The sequence below is a fragment of the Rhipicephalus microplus genome, chromosome 3 (assembly GCF_043290135.1).
Source record: "Rhipicephalus microplus isolate Deutch F79 chromosome 3, USDA_Rmic, whole genome shotgun sequence".
NCBI classification, from domain to species: domain Eukaryota; kingdom Metazoa; phylum Arthropoda; class Arachnida; order Ixodida; family Ixodidae; genus Rhipicephalus; species Rhipicephalus microplus.
The window spans coordinates 27,823,653-27,836,874 of record NC_134702.1 but is presented as its reverse complement, the minus strand read 5'-3'; the positions used below and the strand labels follow the sequence as shown (position 1 = coordinate 27,836,874).

Genomic DNA, 13,222 nt, shown 5'->3' with positions numbered 1-13,222 from the left:
TTGTCAAAATAAGACATTGCCTCAGCATTTCTTTATGCACTATGCATGTTCATAGCCATATCTGTATACACGTCATAGTAGAGAAAACGCCGAAAATTGCTGCCAGTTTAAGAAAACGTGCACTTGACACGAGCGCTCCTAATCTACATGATATCCGGAATTGTGAAAACGGGCTCAGTTAGACAGCAGAAATTGACGGTTGCGCAGTTCAGCCTGACAACTAATCGAGCATTGCTGTTGGTGCACTTCGACCGGACGCGACTGCACTCGACGCTGCAGGCGGCGTCGAGCGTGTGCATGGCCCGGCTGTTGGGCTGCCTTCGTCCACAGTATCAGCCTGAACAAACCGCACTTTACAATGTGACACTCGTGGGCGAGACTGGCCGCTCTGCTGCTCAGCCTGGTCGAAAAGACTGTCGTAGTGGCAGCCCTGACACTTCACCGTAAGCCTGCATGCATACTGCATTCTATTCTGTGTTGAACGTCGCTTTCGGTACAGTGCCCCCCTTCATCTATTTATGCACAGCTATAACTTACTTTGACGTGAAACCGGAGACTCGCTAATGTCTAGGTTTTTACCATCCTAAAACCACGATATGACCAGAAGGAACGCCGTAGTGGAGAGCTCCAGAAATTTGAGCCATTTGGTGTTTTTTTTTTTAATGTGTACCTACTACGCACGGTACACAATCCTCTAGAAATTCGCTTCCACTGAAATGTAACCGCCGCGGCCGGAATCGAACCGGTGACCATCAGGTCAGCAATCGAGTGCCGTAACTGATACTATACCGTAAGCGGACAATCGTATACGCGCTGATACTTCTGAAAAGCCTTCATTCATAGAGGACAAAGGCACAGAGACACGAGAAAGCATTTATAGACAGCAGACGCAGCTTTCCACCACAAAGCGCCTTCTTCTGTCCGTGTGTCGCTTCACGCTATATGAGAGCTTTTCAAATCAATCACCAACAAGTTCACATTGCCGCCGCGGTTGTCTAGTGGCTAAGGTACTCGGCTGCTGACCCAGAGGTCGTGGGATCAAATCCTGGCTGCGGCGGCTGCATTTCTGATGGAGGCGGAAATGTTGTAGGTCTGTGTGCTCAGGTTTGAGCGCACGTTCAAGAACACCAGGTGGTCGAAATTTCCGGAGCCCTTCACTACGGCGTCTCTCCTAATCATATGGTGGTTTAGCGATATCTGTCCTTAGTAGGTACTTAAGGCACTTGATGCATGCTTGATACTTTTCGACGTCACTAGAGATAAATTTCAATGATAGCGAAAGTTGGGCTGGTTGATGGTTCATACTTGGGAAGTAAAAACAGCACTAAAATATAGACAAGGTGTCGTCTCTTCCTCTGTCCTTGTCTATATTTTTGCGCTGTTTTTACTTCCCAAGTTACTAGAGAAGTTTAAATTGCGCATTACAAATGTACACACTAAAGTCGGAAGTGACCAGTGTAAGTGAAGTTTTCTAATATGACCGCAATATGTGTAATGGGTAACAGTGCTTTGGGCCCACAACGCCCAGCGTATCAAATTTGCTATGACCACTTTGAAGCTAGGCCCTCTGCTAAAAACAGAAAGTGCGAAAGCTGGTTGGCGGCGCTTACGGAACGTTCAAAAGTGTTTTCGAATATCCGTGCTTCTAGTTCTTGCCACCAGAGCGCCGCTAGCTTACTGTTGATGGATGGATGTAGAAAATTCATGTCAGAAATATACGTGGATGATTCCGTGTTAGATGGCCATCCGCCGAAGGTTGACGGCGACCTGTGTGGCCCACTCCACGGCCCTGGTCTAGACGACTGGATGACCTCCTCGAGCACCGCACGTGATGAAATTCCAGCTCGAACGTTCAAGATTAGAAAATGAAATTACGCCGTATGTTTTTTGAAGCCGTCTATGAACTGCTTAGCGTCATACATTATCTGATCTCCAGGTATAATTTTTTGGGATGTGCGGTAGCTTGGGACTCTATGATAGCGGGGTAATTTCACTCTTAGCATAGCTAATACAGTGGGCATTACTAGAACGCACACTCCAAGCCAGTGTGAAGCTGCGTGAGTTCATCGCTGTGCTGTCGAAGTGCCTGATGCTGTATGGAAATACGAAAAAAATGGCAGCATATCCACGGAGTGAATGATGGAGAGTGGGGCGAAGCATTCGTCCGTCCATGCGTCCGTCTGTGTGACCGTCCATGCGTCTGTTTGTGCGCCCGTCCCTGCGTTCTTTCATGCATCCGCCCCTGCGTCCGTTCATGCGTCCATCCATGCATCTGTTTGTGTGTCCGTTCGTTCATATATTCAACACTCCAAGTCCCACCATCTCGCATCTTTTTATCATATATTCCCCATACAGAAGCACCGCCATCCAGCGGACATTCCAAGGACTAAACGAGAGGTGGCACACGCACACTTTCTTACGGCCTGCGCTTTGGGTCCACTTCCCACCTTTCACCATCTCGAGTTCATGGTATATTCTAGTTCACTGTATTCATGGCACTGCGACCAAACGCTCGCTAAACCTTTCGAAAACCAAGGAGGTTACGCCCAGCGAGTATAACGTAGCAACCTTTTCCTGTCAGATAGGGCTCAATTTACATGCCAATGGCTGCTAATGAGAAATGAGAGACAGGAGAATTCGGCTTTTACTTTCTTACGGCTTGCGCTTCGTATCTACTTCTCATTTTTAACCACCTTGAGTTCATTCATGGTATATACAAGTTCATTGTATTCATGGCACTGCGGCTCAACGCTCGCTAAACCTTTCTAAAGCTAAGGAGGTTACACCCAGCGAGTATAATGTAGCATCCCTTTCTTGTCCGATAGTGCTCAATGTACATGCCAATGGCTGCTAATGGGGATCGCAGCGTGCGCGTTGACAAAAGCCGAATGCTCATGTCTCTCATTCCCCATTAGCAGCCATTGGCATGTACATTGAGCACTATTTTTTATTGTTAAACAACGCACAGAAGAAATCTCTCACTGGCACCACCTTGGAGGTCAAGTGTTATACCTATTTCGGGTATGTGCCACTGGTGCATGGTTACATACGAGGGACGCCCAAGCCACGCCATAAGGAGCTTCGCCCCTAAAAGGGACGGCCATTGAACGATGGTGTTGGGCATTACCCACTGGTGACGAACCAGTGACTGCGCCGCAGAAACTGTGCAGAAATAAAAATAAGCCCGGTTACATCTTTTTCTCAAAATGTGGCATCACACTTAGCCTCATCAGATAACGTAACAAATGTATGATTTCAGCGGGACGGCTCGGTGCTCTCCCATAGTTGAGTACGAAGTACTCAAGATCGTTAAACATTTTTTTCTAAACACAGCCTCAGCATGAGTTCTTGTGTACACGTATGCCAACATGGTCATGTATATTAGAGCAATGATGTCTTCCTTGCAACATAGTGATGTTTGTCGTGGTACATGGATGTGCCGAAGTGTATGTGCCCTATTACTGAAATGTTATGAAACCTTTGTTTCTTGTACAACTCTTTCTAAACAGCCTCACCAAGGAAATAAATTGTGTTTGATTAATATTAGTGGTGAAGGATGACATTGGCGTGCTGTTTATCTTTTCAGATAAGCCCACTTTATCATATATGATAGGAATTGTTTTTATATGTAACATTTCTTTATTATGTCGAAAGCCTGTTCTTAGCGTAATAATTTTAGTTTAAAAATACACATGCAGGTTTGATTCGTCTATGAAGCCCAGTAAAGAACGGTGGTGAGGTCGGCGAATCCAGTGGTCAAAGTCGAGTGGTCGGCCAGGCCAGAGGACTGTTGCACGGAGGTGACGACGACGGCTTATTATGTAACATCATACCACATCAACTTGTTAAAAATATGTTCTGTTGTATCAAAAGAGCAAATAAACGAGTTATCTTATTTTTCCTCTGACAATTTCTCTAGACTGTCTCTGAATCAACCACGAGCAATTATGCGCATGAATTTTTTTCGCTCTTACTGTGCACCTACTATGCAGCCTTAAAAGAAAACGTGCAGTATCGTGTGCGAATTTTGCAATATACTCTTGTACCACATATAATTTCTGCGATATTGCATTTTGTATTGTGAAGTATTGATACGGGACACGTGCGTTTGTAAATTATGAATGTTATAGACTCTTTCACTGTTTACACACAGACCCTTGATGACATCCGGTTTTGTCCACTGATGTGCCTGAATAGCACGGGTGGGCAAGAAGAGCATTAGAAAATAGCCCGCTGATTTTCTACACTTTCCATCCACCGTTTGACAAAATATATTCAAATAAATCTTCTTTTGGGCTACATAAATACTGTAGAGATTGCCTTGAACATTACGCACGCTCTTTTCATATGAAAAACTAATAAAATGCTTCCCTTACCTTTGAAAAAAAAAAGTGAAAACATCCTTTCAGTTTCGACGTTACGAGCTGATAAATGAAGTGACCGGAAGTTTTTTTTTTCTGGAAGGGGGGGGGGGGGAGGCACAACGCTTGCCATCTTGAAACCGTCTATAAACGCGGTAAAGTTAAAAAAGCATGTTTTGCAGAAATTCTGGTGCTGGTGTCGGCTTCGATGGTTGTCAGCGAGAAATCATGAGCTTTGCGTGACCTGAAAAAAGATCGAAAAAAATGTCAGTGAAACAAATATTTAAAAAAGTCTGAATCTTAGTGGAGACAGAACCCAAACGTTTTGATTGCAAATGCGTATTCCACCACAAAGCCATGCGTCCACTTATAAATACGGCGAAAATAACTTTTTCTGGTTGACAATGCAGCAAATGTAACTTGCATGCTTTGAAAAAAAAAAAACGAATGCGTCCTGTATACAGGCTTCACGGTGAAACATGCAGTATCGAAGTAGTCATGCACGGTACAAGCATACATTTTGATTGGGCGTAAGAACATGTGATCATAACTTCATGGTTTAAAGCCAGACACTCTCTACAAAAGGCACTCACGTTAATTTGCCGTTTTTTTCAGACGATGTAGTGAGTGCGTAGAAAGCTCTAAAATATTTCATGCGCACAATTGCCGGTGGTTTGAAGCTTGCTATATGCATTACACAGAATTGAGCCGTATGCGAAAGCTTCACCGACACAAGCCTTTTTTGTTTAACTCGCTACGCACTAGGAACCGGATAGCGCTGTCGCGTTCAACTCTTTCATACAACGTCATTTCACTGAACGCTTCACCTTCACTTGAGAAAGCCTATTGGAGCGCCTAATATAGGCACGGAAAGTCACTGCATATCAGCGATAATCTGCTGCGATTCTTGAGTAGCACAGCGTTATTTTCAGCTGAACAGTGGCGCTGTGTTCAAGTCTGTCAAATGAAGGGTGAAAATCGAGTCGAGGAGCGTTCGTGAATACGGGAGTTAAGCCTCTCTCCCGTTTGTTTTCACTGTATTTCTACGCAGAGGAAGTTCTTTTCTGCCAACTGTCCAACAGACGCGTGGCTGTGTGGTACAACGCCTGCTTGCCCCGCAAACGGCCCGAGTTCGATCCTCACTCGGACACGGTAGTTTTGATTATTTATTTTCTTTGAATTTCTTTCACTGCATTTCCAAGCAGAAAAAGCTTTTTCCACAGTTTCCCCTAGCAGGAAGGGTTGGCAAGTGGTAGAAGACCTGGTTTTCATTCAAACAAAGTGGCTTAAATCTTCACTCGGGTACAGAAATTTTAATGTTAGTATCTTTTATTTTCAACATTCTCTATTTTTCAGTCACGGACAAGATAATTTTTCGCTCATAATCGACGACGCTGACGCCGGTACCATAATTTCTGCAAAACGAGCCATTTACTGCTATAGCTTAGTAAATAAATGAAAAAACAAACAAATAAATAAATAAATAAAAGTATGTGATAAGGAGCTTAGTTCCATTTATCATTTAACCCCATACATACAATTCCTTGGGTTGTCTGGTCAAGGGTGTATTTCAGTGAAAGAAATCAGAGAAAGGGTTTCCTCGACACGCTTGTTTCACCACCATGCATGTCCAAAAGCATTCGAAAATGTTACGGACTTTATCACCCACGATAAGGCTCAATTTTGTCTGACGTCACAACCTGTAGTGATGAGACAATATGCGTTCCTTCCAACACATCAGGTTCCCCTGATGTGTTGGCTTCACCACAGTAGTTGACCGAAATCCGTCAGAATAGCTGGGGCCTTTATCACGCACTATAAGGCTCAACTTTTGCCTGATATCACACCTTGTGGTGATGCGCCTACAGCTAAGTTCCTTCCGAGCTAAGAGTCCCCCAACACGCTGGCTTCACCGCAATAGATGGCCAAAAGCAGTAGAAAAAGTTGAGGCCCTTATCACCCATGATAAGGCTCAACTTTTGTCTGACGTCACACCTCGTAGCGATGGGCCAATGTGCATACCATCCAAGCTAGTGGTTCCCCTTGTGTGTTAGCTTCACCGCACCACAGTAGTTGACCAAAACCAGTCGAAAAAGTTGGGGCCCTTATCACACCCGATAAGGCTCAATTTTTGTATGACGTCACACCTTGCGATGATAGGTCTAAAGTGCATTCGTTCCGAGCTAAGAGTACCCCAACACTCTGGCTTCACCGCAATGGATGGGCAAAAGCAGTCTAAAAAGTTGAGGCTCTTATCACCCACGATAAGCCTCAACTTTGTCTGACGTCACACCTTGCAACGATGGGCCAATATGCGTTCCTTTCAAGCTAAAGGTTCCCCTGATGTGTTAGCTTCACCGCACCACATAGTTGACCAAAACCAGTCGAAAAAGTTGAGGCCCTTATCGCACACGATAAGGCTTAACTTTTGTTTGACGTCACACCTTGCGGTGATGAGTCTACAATGCGTTCTTTCCGAGTTACAAGTTGAACACATGGATGGACGAACGAGCGGTTCGCCGCACTTATCATCGTTAACTTCGTGGATATGCTGTGAAAACCACTAGCGCCATCTAGTTAAATTATTGCCAAGGACATATACATACAACGCCATGTATTGAGCAACTCATAAACTAGAAGCGGCTACATACTATTTGTGTTGTATCGAAAGTATCTGAACGACATGGGTCTTCTCTACATAGAAAAAAACTTTTACCACAACACGGGGATTCAAACCTAGTACCTCAAGCTCCGAAGACCAGTGCCTTAATCATCGAGCTAAACACCTACACTTTCGTAGTCCGAATGTATCTTAACCACATGAATGCGTTTTAATGAAAAAGAAAAAAAAACGTTTGTCTCAGCTCTGAGATTTGAACCCAGTACCTCGCACCATAAAGCGACCTTCTTAACCATTGAGCTAAACATCATTTTTTTTCCTTCATTCAATCAATCCTTGCTTGAACGGAATTAATCTGAACTTTATGAATGTGTTCTTCTGACAAAAAAAAATACAGTGTTAAAATAAATATTTCGAGGGTGTGACTTTGATTGATATGTGGGGTTTAACGTCCCAAAACCACCATATGACTATGAGAGACGCCGTAGTGGAGGGCTCCGGAAATTTCGACCACCTGGGATTCTTTAACGTGCGTCCAAATCTGAGCTCACGGGTCTACAACATTTCCGCCTCCATCGAAAAAGCAGCCGCCACAGCCGCGATTCGATTCCGCGACCTGCGTGTCAGCAGCCGAGCACCTTAGCCACTAGACCACCGCGGCGGGGCTATTACAGTAAAATATAGACACGCTTAAGGTACGAAGAAGGAGAGGAAGAGATGTGGTCAGTTTAAGGTAATATGTGCAGGTGCAATTTATCTGATTGTAATACTACAGTCCTTGGTGAAGTACAAAACTAATTAGGAAAACCTAAGAAACTAATGTGATTTCTATCGGGCAACATGGTGCAGTTCAGAAACACCCGAATAACTTTTGTGTTCAAACTTTAGCTAGGCAATTTAGGCACATATTTTTACCAGTGTGCAATCTGCACACACTAGTCCTGCATCGCGGTAGTTACATTGATGTATTTTTACAGAAAGAAAAGTAGCCTACAGTCGGTTACAATCTAAGAATAAATACGCCCTCTGGCCAAGTAAGGCAGGGGACTTTTTATTCACCTGTGCATCAGACCAATTATTGGGGATTTCCGTTCAAACTATAAGCACCTTTTCAGTGGTAATAGAAATAATAATACCAAATTAATTGTTCGTCGTTTCTTGTTAAAATGCTACGTTTGCCCCGCCACGGTGGTCTAGTGGCTAAGGTACTCTGCTGCTGACCCGCAGGTCGCAGGATTAAATCCCAGCTGTGGCGGCTGCATTTCCGATGGAAGCGGAAATGTTGTAGGCCCGTGTACTCAGATTTGGGTACACGTTAAAGAACTTCAGGTGGTCGAACTTTCCGGAGCCCTCCAACACGGCGTCTCTCATAATCATATGGTGGTTTCGGGACGTTAAACCCCACAAATCAATCAAATCAATCAAATTGTTACGTTTGGCTGAGAGTAAAGTGAGAATTTATGATTAAATTTTCCAACGAATAAAATTTTTTACCCCAAAAAATTTCGTACCTGTGCGGCCAAGTCATATACCTGCAACACGTGAATGTTCCTGACGTCACGTGAATAAGCAATTGCAATTAGTGAGGGTTATTGAGAATTTGAGTTTACTTGTAATTGGGACGGCTCGCTGCTCTCCTATAGCTGAGTACGAAGTACTCAAAATCGTTAAACATTTTTTTTTCAGAACAGACGTTTCTGCCTGCGTGAAACGGTCACCGCTGTGGGCGGAGCTTGCATTTATGCTTAGGCTGTAACCAATTACACTTAATGCAGGAGCTACGCGAGATAAGATGACCGTCAAAAGTATGACGAAGACACAGAAATTATTCTACTTCAATTGATGTACATAACATGTCAAGACAAACCTCAAAGTCTGTGGTCTTGATACAAAATTACTATCAGAGAAAAAAGATACTGACCTTGTTCCGCGTCTCTTGAACGCACAAGGCCATGAAATCCTTCATGTGCCATTTGAAGGTGATCAGACTTCGCGGGTGTTTGTGAACTACCAGCACAAGTTCATGTTGTGTGTGCGTTCCCACTAAGTCTTCTCTTATTATGGTGGCAATTATATGAATGCTCTGAGCGGATTGTTGCCGACGCGTTTGTCGTAATGCTCTGTATATGTTCCGTATCCATGTATTGTTATAAATGTGGGTTCGATGGCATTCACGTCTGCCACCACTGTTAGGAATTCGCTGTGTCGCGATGGTAGCGATAGCCAAGAGCGGCGAGCAGTCGAACGGACTTCGCTGAAGCCTTCGCCAGGAGGCGGAATAGGGAGGCGATCAGTTTTGAAAACAGCAACAACAAGGAGCGTTTACTATAGCAGGTTGTCGTTTGTACAGAGCCGGCCAGCACGAGGATGGCGGCTGGGGCGAAATCTCTCAAACATGAGGCTGGCACGACCTTAAATAACGTTTTGGTGCCTTCTGCGAGACCAGTTCTCCGGTGCCTGGCGGAAAAGGTGAAGCTTTCCCCGGAACGGCAAGGTGGCTCAGCGGAGGAGGCGACGCTTTGCCTGGAACTGCACCTGCGTGGAAGGTGGCGCTGGGAGGGAGGAGAGTTCGCCGGAATAGTGCTGGTTCTCGTGGGAACAAGCGCTCTCGGACGAGGACCATGCTTGTGGCATAACAATATACATGAAAGCTGCAAATATAGATATTTCCGGAAAAATATTCCGGAGGTGTGCGACGGAGGATTTCAACTTGCGACCTGGCACTCCACAGCACGCTGCCTTGCCTTTCGTTCTTCAGGTTCCATTTTGAAGTTGTAGCGCCGCGTCAGTCGTGTGTGAGAGTGAGTGACAACAACTTTATTATGGTCTGGTGCAGACGCTCAGGTTGCCACGCGTCACCCGGTTACTCTCACGTGGGGACCGCTAGCTCTAGCCTGACGGCCCTATCGCGGGCACACTGGACGGCCAGGATTTGGTCCTGAAGTTCGGAGCTGTGCAGAAGCGCATACCACTGGGGTTTGAGCCAGGGAAAAAGAAGAGCAACACATGCTTCGTGGTGGCTATAGTGAAACTTATTTCCTCAAATTACCCGTGTCAGCGTTACTATCTGTGTTTTTACGCATCTGCTTTTGGTATTTGATAGTTAGTTACATTATTATTTTTTTCATTTTTAAATAGACGACATTTAATCTAATGATTAAGAATTTTGAAACTACCCTTTTCTTGGCCAGTGACCCAGCGTGGGGGTGTACCACTGTTCAAGGTTCTACTCTACTCGACTTTACGCTTTGGCTCTTGCAAGCTTATCCACAGGAACAAAGAAACAATACAGCTGAACTAGAATCACAGTATATATATCAGTAAATCAAAACTGGTCACTAATACAAAACTTCATTTGGTTCTAGCTGGTACGTATTCCTGAGGCTAAAGTTAAAGCAAAAACGCATTTGTCCTTCTTACTTCTTTATTGCTCTATCCCTGAACCCATCTGCATGTGATTTCATGCCTTCGCTAATCCCTTTGCACACCACAGCGGCCGCGTGGTGTGCAAGAAGAGCCCAGTTAACAGTGAGTTGAAGTAACAACTGTGGCATTTTACGCTCATCATCTGTATATCGGTGCGTTCTTTTCGTGCGTCCTTTGTCTTTCTAGCTGCTTGCCGTCCTTCCCGTGATAATCCAATTTCTCGCTATCGCATTCATTGTTTCGCTCTTAAAAGATCGTAGCCTTGTTTTCCTATGTTTTATATATCATTCCCTTTTCCCCTCACCTACTCTGTGGCAGTCAGCCTAGCCAACGCTTGGTTAAACTCAGTCCCTTTCCCCTTCCTTTCTCTATCTCTGGGGCTATAAGGATGTCGAAGATGAGATAACAATCTTTTAGTGCCGGTAACTTATCTCGCTTCAATTGATTCACAATTTGCTCTCACTAACCGCCCTGATGGAGACGCAAAAGATGTTGGAACGTGCGTGACGAATGTGAGAATGAATGGCCCCGATTCTTGTGGTCTCACCGAGTCTCGGAGCGAACGTGGCTCGCATGGCAAAGGCGATTTCTGTACTTAAGTGCATCATAAGTTATGGCCACTATTACTGCTCTTTGCACTCAAACGATGAACGTGACCGTAAATCACCACCATAAAGCTTCGAGAAAACCTCGTCCATCGGATGCATGCCCCTCTCCCGACTATCAATATTAAGCGGCAATGTATTTCGCTTATAAGCTTCGCATCATTAAAGGTTCAGTACAAGAAAGTCCCCTGATGCAGCAAGTGCTCTAGCTGCGCTTATCGATCCGACAGATCAGAAAAAGCATTGCTCGTTCGGTGCGTAGATGGTTGAAGACGGCCATTTGGGTTGTCTTACGTTAGCAGCTTTAGTCCCACAGCACTCTCTTAACGACCCATTTTGCTTGCATGTGTTCGCAATTTCCAAACTATAAAGCACTAAATGTTTTGTAAAATGACACACTCACATATTAATAAATCAGAATTGTAATAGTATTGGTATAACGAATATGTCATGTAGATAATTTAGAGGCAGTCCTAGCAGCTTACCTTAACTTCTTAAGAAGCAAGAAATCAATTTGTAAAACTTACAGAAATATGCAATGCACGGCTGGTATGTTTACTTCTCCTACGTTACAAGTGCCTTAGAAATCTATTCGAAAGCCCTAAATATATATTATGTCTGAAAGATACGGCATACGTGTGCATAAAAGAGCAAACGCATTCGAGAAAAATTGGTTTACTCTTGTAGATGTTAGAAAGTGACTTTAGCACACTTATAATTTGTTTGAAATACTTATCAAAGGAATTACGAGTACCTGCTAGCCTACCTCCATCTCACGCCATCAGTGCAATCAGCGTAGTAAGCAAGTAGATGCCAAAAACAACTGCCATGGGATACAAACATGTATGCTGTATGTGCACGCTTTACTGCCAGTTACCCAGTGACTGACCCCTTATTACAGTTGACTAAAAAGAACATGGAAGCTTGCACTGAGTAGCACAAGACTAGGCTTAGCGAATCTAGTCAGTCTTCAAGTCTAAAGCTAAACGAATTGGAGAGCAACGTGCTCAGGGCTTTGCAGCTACCAAGGTAGGATTTAAAAGCTACCAAGTGACGACTTTGCAACTCTTAAAAATGACCAATGTATGATTGCGTGCGATGTCTCCGGAAATAGACGGGGAATGGCGAAGCTGCTCCCCCTGCGCATGCACGGCAATGACAGGTAGCACGCAAGCTGTGCGCCTCTCGGTTGCTAGGTAACGGCATGGCGGGTGTTTTTTTTTTTTTGGGGGGGGGGGGGGCAGGAGATCTTTCACGGCGAAGTAGGGTAGCTTCGCCGTTAGAGAGTAAATTGCAAAGCGAACTATCACACCAATTCATGGCGTTTAACATCCACAAATCCCGATAAGGTTCTGAGGGATGCAATAGGGGATGGCTGCAGAAATTTTTTTACCACCTGGGGTTCTTTAAGGTGCACCTTAATCTCGGTGTGACAGACCACCACTAGAATAAGCGCATGTCCAGATTAATGGCCGGAATGTGAAAAAAGACCTTTTCCCTGTAGTTGGCACAGGCAGGATGATAACGATGATGATTAAGTTTTAGTATACAGGCCTTGAGCACTTTGCCTTCATCTAATATGTGGACACCACAGCCGGAATTCAATCCAGTGACCTTCGGGTCAGCACACTAGCACCACAATCACTAACCACCATGGTAGGTTGAGTAAACCTTCGGAATGCAAAATTAAATCTTTTTTTGGTGAACCAGCTTAATATTGGAATGCTTGATAGCCATCATTATTTAATTTGTGGAGAGGACGAGCGCGCTCTGGCGTGTGAGGGCGCTCGCATCGCGGGAGCTCTAGGGTCCTAGATGAAACAAGTTTTCAAGATATACCGACACCTTTACCTTTCCTCCTCGCCTATGTTCCTGGAGGGCCCCCCAGAAAGTTCAAAACTTTCATGAAAAGGCGAACGATTGTGTTCAGTTGCTGCGGTGAATAGATGTAAATGAAACAAAACGGAACGAAATGAGTCATAGAGTAAACAGTTACCTTTATGAACACAAACGGTACAACACAAGAGCAAGCGGGATGTGCGTTACTCAACTGGCCACAATGTGCAGTTCTATAATTCATAGCGCTAGCCATGGCATCTGGCATCGTAAATCGTAGTTCATCCAGTTAAACTAGTCCAGTTCTCCGAATATGTTTTGTTCATGCCGTGACACAGTGAACGCGCCTCTTAATGGATCCTGTCAGTGACCAC

At 44.5% G+C, this 13,222-nt stretch overlaps 1 long non-coding RNA gene across 1 annotated transcript; it reads left to right on the top strand.

Moving 5' to 3' along the window:
• The first annotated feature begins 217 nt into the window (after nucleotides 1-217).
• Nucleotides 218-3,910, top strand: LOC142802748 (uncharacterized). Its single transcript, XR_012893976.1, has 2 exons — nucleotides 218-443; nucleotides 3,699-3,910. It is a non-coding gene; the product is annotated as an uncharacterized LOC142802748 (long non-coding RNA).
• The last annotated feature ends 9,312 nt before the right edge of the window (nucleotides 3,911-13,222 follow it).